The sequence below is a fragment of the Nuphar pumila genome, chromosome 17 (genome assembly GCF_984573655.1).
Source record: "Nuphar pumila chromosome 17, dmNupPumi1.hap1.1, whole genome shotgun sequence".
NCBI lineage: Eukaryota > Viridiplantae > Streptophyta > Magnoliopsida > Nymphaeales > Nymphaeaceae > Nuphar > Nuphar pumila.
In genome coordinates, this window is record NC_143265.1 from 24,690,296 (window position 1) to 24,696,533 (window position 6,238).

A 6,238-nucleotide genomic window follows, 5' to 3' on the forward strand; every position below is an offset into this window, starting at 1 on the left:
CACAGTCTGTGTGTCTGTGCACAGTCATAGGCACAACACTGTGCACTGTGCACAGTCACACAGTCAGACTGTGCACACTGCACAGACTGTGCACAGTCACAGTCACAGTCTGTGACTGCACTGTGCCTTTTTTTATATATATATTTTTAAATAAAAAATATAAAAAATTGGTTTTTTAGGGACATTTTTGGACTCGGTCAAAGTTGACCGAGTCCAAAATGTGGATGGACTCGACCTGGACTCGTTGACCGAGTCCGACTCGACGTTGACCGAGTCCGGGCCGAGTCCGAAGCCGCACCCGTGTCGGGGCGTGTCGACTCGGGTGCGATACCTCCTTAGCCGAGTCCGTGTGACATAGCTATGGGGAAACCTTTTGCCACAGTAGCTCGCATGACCACAAATAGGACTTTAGTTACAGTAGCATCAATTACAAATTGACTTATATATCAGTCAGATGTTAAGAATCTTTTCTTAAATGAAAATTTAAACGAAGTTTATATGGATCTTTCTCCTGGTCTGACTATTGAAAATGGTATGGTTCTTCGCCTTCGGAAGACTTTATATGTGCTTAAACAAACTCCTAAAGCATAGTATGATAGGTTCAGTGGAACTATTTTAGATCTTGGATTTAAATTATGTTATATTGATATTTCTCTTTTTATAAGATCTACAGGTACTTTGTTTACATTCTTGCTCCTATATGTTGATATGATCATCACTGAGAATGATCTAAAAGAAGTTGAGGAAATTAAAATTATGTTTAAAAAATCTTTTGATATGACTGACCTTGGTTTTTTTAGATATTTTTTAGGTATTGAAGTAGCATATTCGCCAAGAGGATACATTTTGTCTCAAATTAAGTTTGCAGCTGACATTGTCGCACGTTCGGGAATCACAGACAAAAAATATGTTGACACTTCTGAAGTAATTAATGCCAAAATGAGAGTTGAGGACGGTGTTTTATTAGATGATCCAACTCTTTATAGGCAACTTATTGGATCACTAATGTACTTGTCTATTATTAGACTAGACATTGCACATGCGCAAGTCAGTTTCAACTTGCGCCCATGTCGGTTCACATGATTATTGTGTTGAGAGTAGTCCGATACATCAAAAAGCCTATATCTAAAGGGCTATTCGTATCCTCTTCACCATCTTTAAATCTTTTTGTGTTTTTAGGTGATTTCCTCATTTATTGGAGATGCAAAAAGTAACATAAAGTGTCTTTATCTTCTAATTTAGTTGAATATAGGGTGACGGCTACAACAACAACCGAGGTCGTGTTGATGAGATTCTTACTTTCAGATATGTGTGTTGATGTCTCAGAACCTTCGAAGTTATGCTACAATAACAAAAGTACTATATATAGCTAGCAATCACACATTTCATGAACGAACGAAGTACATCGAGATGGATTGTCACTACGTTCGGGAAGAACACTTGAAAGGGACAATTACTTTACCACATATTCAGTTAGAATTTCAGATTGCGGACTTCACCAAGGCTCTTCCTTTCACATTAAGTTTGAGGGAGAGTATTAAATTACAATGTATCAATATATATATATATATATATATCAGGGGTATTTTGGTCTTTTTTACTTATGTATAATCTTTCTAAATTTCTTTTATTTTTATGTTTTTGATGTCATATTCAAAATATGACTGTTGGGAAGCAGTCCAACGACGGTTAGACCGCCTCCCCTTTATGTAAGGCTCTATAAGTAGAGCCCCTTTTGTATGTGTATGCCATGCTCTTAAAAGCATATTTGTGAAGTTATAAAATTATTTATTTGTACATTGTGTTCTTGTGAAGATTGTGATCTTGTGTATCTCTTTTATGAGATTGTAATCAGTCCATTAGAGACCTCTTGGGTTTGTGCACTTGTGTATCCCTTTGTTGGTATTGTGATTGTGTACATCTTGTTTCATTTCAGTCTGAACCAAGGTTGCCAGACTAGGAAGCGGAAGCGGGAAATGATACGGGAAGCGAAAGAGAGAAGCGATGCATTTTAAAATGTATAGGAAGCGGGAAGCGAAAGAGAGAAGCGATGCATTTTAAAATGTATAGGAAGCGGGAAGCGAGGAATAAAAAAAAATATAATAATTGAATGTGAATCATAATGAAACACAAATAAAAACTAAAATAAAAGTGACTAATATTAAATTTCATGATTTTTTAGTGTAAGAATTATTTTTTTAACAAAATATAAAAATGATGATTACCAATTTAGAGAAAGCACATGGAAGTGAGTGGGAAGAGTTAGAGAAAGCACATGGAAGTGACTAAGAAGAGTTAGAGAGCACATAAAAAAACATGAAAAGTTGAGTAAGAGAACATATAAGATGAATAAATGAAGTGTGTGGAAAGCATAGGAGAAGCGTGGGGGAATCGGAGTTCTCATCAAGTTTCGGAAGCGAGGAGTATCGCGCTTCCGAAGCGAGCTTCCTACCTATCTAAGAAGCTTCCGGTAACTCTGGTTTGAACATGTAACGTCCCACCACAAGGAGACGTGCACTGACAGCTCCTACCAACCACACGGAGCCCCCATTGGTTACTTAAATAGATTCTATTGATGTCATTAGTATTGCCTTTTTTTTACCAGAGAAATGCTTGGTTAAAACTATTTCAATACAAAAATCATTTTAATTTATGACCTGCTGATTTTTAGTTTAAAGTCTGTCTAAAAGTCAGATTTTCTTAATCTGATATATTGGTTTTTCAATAGGATGTCACATCTAGGGTCTTACCTGAACATGTACTAAGATGTTGGAAAAAATACCATACCTAACATAAAACCACCCGCACTCCATATGTGCACGCAGGTAAATATGTGTGGGATCTCAATTTCAATACTATATGGTGATGCATGCTTGGATCTAGCCACAAAATGTAAGCTCTAACAGTACATATGTATTTGGCATAACTTATTTACTATGCTAGTCCTTGTAATCATCACTAATATGTTGTAAGATTATATTTTCAAAGACGATGAAAAAGCAAGAACTAGTTCATGAAAATAAGAATGATATGACCTCAAACATCTTGTTGGAGTCGACTTTCACATATTAAAATAGAATGAGATGTGCCAAACATTACACAAAGGCTGGCTTTTGTTTTTGGGGTTAGATCTGTAAATAGTGTTCCACAATTGACAGTGTATGTGTTTGATGTGTATTATTGCTATTATTACTGTTATTATTATTAGTTTATGACATTTTGCAACTGGTGCCATTGTTATACTTCATTTGCATTTCCCATCTTGGTTGTCTTAGATGTTCCACTTGTGTTTGTTGATCTACCTATAGATTAACCATTTTAGTTTTTGAATTAAGAACCTTGGATATTTTATTTAAAAATATCGATTTTGGATTTTCAAGGGACATGTTGAGATCACTAAGGTGTGCACAATCTCAATTTCAATTGCTTCACCAGGTACTGTTAAAACATTTCTTCTGAAGATGCTGAAGATCAGAATTGAGCCATTCCCATTGTTTGTCTGAAGCTGATATAACTGGTTAGCAGCATTATGAGTCAGCATGATAACATGGTACAGATTAAGCGAGCACTGGAGTTCCTTCTCTAATTGCTTTCTTATTTACTATGGTGTATCTGATTGAATTTTCATTCTCTGTACGTTACAAATTTATTGAATATAGTTGGTTGTCATTCTTCATGATGTGAAAGAAATGCAAATGCTGCAAGGTTCAATCATGAGATTTTTTTGTCTCCTTGGACTAATCTTTAGGTTTCAAATTTTGATCCAAATGCATGAATCTGATAACGTGAGGTTAAAACAGAATGTTCATTTTCTTTTCCATGCCATTAGTAGTGGATGGGGTGGGTGCAGCCCCCATCAATAAGACCTCCGCGCTGTAACAGCTTATATGCAGATGTAAATAAGAGATTTCGGTATACTTTTGAACTATGTAGAAGATCTTTTACATAGATTTATTAGGTTATTGACATGATTTAATGGTTGATTCCATGTAGTTGGGATAGGGCTTGATGATTATGATTATGATGGTAGATGCATTTAAATGTTTAACGTATTTATTCATGTTTGTATTCATGTGTTTGTGTGTGTTGCAGTTAATGTCTACGGTTTCTGGTGATCTTTAACAAGACAAGTGCACTTTGTTCCTAGCGAAATTTGAAATATCATGGTATAATCATGCATTAACTGTCATTGCTAAGATCATTAAGTTTTAAATGGAGCATTAAAAGATGACTTGGACTATCATCTTTTATAGATCTAAACACTCTTAGGGCTGTTTGAATGCAAATCCAGATATTTAATTTTTCTTTTTTGAGTTTTTTAGACCCTTGAATTCTGAAGTACAAAAAAGTGTGTTTAATTCTATGCCTATTTGACAGCTTATTTCAACTCTCTATATATGAGTTTTGAAAGCAATCAATTTTCAGCTGTCACATAGGTATGGGTGCAGGTACAAAGGGTATGACATTGCAATTTAAAAAAATGTGGGTACGATGATACTAGAATATGAGAACTAATGTGTGAACTGCGATTTTTCATGGATTATTTATTTATTTTTTTGAATCTAAACATATCAATGTGATCTACTTTGGTTTTATAAGAACCTGCTCTTGAATAATCCGATTTTGATGCATAAACCAGATTTTTTTAAGGCTTTAAAATCAATGGCTCATAATCTTCATAAATATTCAAGCATTCAAAAATCACATTTTTTCATCGAAAATACAGGGTCCAATGGTTGATTCCTAGCAAATTCATCGTGCCAAGTCACTAGAATATGAGAACTAGAAATATGGGTTGAGCAGCTACCATATTTCTAGTTCTCATATTCTAGTGACTATATATATATATATAGAGTGATAGCTGCTCAACCCTTAGGTGTGCAACTACCAGTGATGACAGTTAAAAAAATATGAAAAAAGAGATAAAACACATTTTTTTGTCCCTTTAGCGGCGACAGGCAAAATCCATGGCTAAAGACTCTAAAACACGCAAAAAAACATGTTATACCATTTTTTTAAACTTTTTTTGCACTGGCCATCCATCAAGCCCTGCGATGGACAGCCAGCATGATTCTGCTGGTGGTTGCACACCTAAGGGTTGCACAGCTATCACTTTTGATATATATATATATATATATATATATATATATATATATATATAGAGAGAGAGAGAGAGAGAGAGAGAGAGAGCTTTATCTCGGAAACTGCCTCGGATCCCTTTAAAAAACACACTTGCATGTATTTTGCTTAATCCAATTCCAAACTCAGAGACGTGATCTCTATGGTTTAATTTAAATATTTTTTTATATTTAAATGTATTTTTAGCTCAATAAAAAAAAAATCAATAGTTCATAATTTTTTTGGAAGGCAAACTGGGGTTAAGCAGACCTTATACAAATATACCATTGGGTTTTGAACCAGCAACGTCCCAACACAAGGTAACATGTACTAGCTGCTCCTACCACACAAGCGGAGCCCGTTTGTACACCAATGGTTTATATTACATCAAAAACTTGATTAACTAAAAATCATGAATACTTGTTAAATTGATTCAATTCAGACATAGTTTTTAGTGAATTAGTAATGATAAATACATCTACTTATTTGGATTAAGCAAAAATTGCATGCCAAGTACATTTTTTAAAGAGGTTCGGGACATTCTTGGAAATAAATGGTTGGGAAGCTACACGTTACTCTCTCTCTCTCTTTATATATATAAGGTTTTGATCGGGTGTGGATTGATATTAAGGCCTATATCAAAAATTTGAAAAAAAGAACTTGAATACAATTTTTTCTGTTAAATGGTTAGCTATGTCACAGGGTTATGCCATTTTGGTGGTGTCTTGGGGCACATCCTGACACATGGATACTGACACTGGTGCGTAGGGATAATATTTAATATTATTTTAAGGTTTTATTTCAATTAGAAAATGGATCTTTTAACATTGGAATATTAATTTTTTTTTTATTGATTAAAAAATAAGAAATTTTGTGTTCTCGTGTCCTATTTTCTAAAATAAATTCGAACGTGCGAGTCAAACCTGGTTAAGGGGTTGATTTGAAATTTTTTGGAACGGAGGGGGGAATTTTCCTTTTGTTTAAGTGGGCTTGGGTGGTGGACATGAAAGGGGGGAGGAAACCAAAAGGTGCATTCATTAGGGGTGTCAAGGGGTTGAGTTTGGTTTAGACTCAAGTGGAACCAAACCCAGACCTCATTTGATATGATGGTACTGGGTCC

The 6,238-nt window shown here is 34.8% G+C and overlaps 1 protein-coding gene across 3 annotated transcripts in view; it reads left to right on the forward strand.

Annotated features, from left to right (window-relative positions):
* Window positions 1–4,287, forward strand: part of LOC149811810 (rab GTPase-activating protein 22-like) — a 131,723-nt gene extending 127,436 nt beyond the window's left edge. For 2 of the 3 annotated variants that reach the window (XM_089992532.1, XM_089992534.1), the window contains one exon: window positions 3,436–3,711. The gene's annotated coding sequence lies outside the window, so the exon portion shown is untranslated. Of the gene's footprint in view, window positions 1–3,380; window positions 3,712–4,092 lie in introns of those variants that run through there. The other variant, XM_089992533.1, reaches the window with a different exon arrangement.
* Window positions 4,288–6,238: the final 1,951 nt, after the last annotated feature.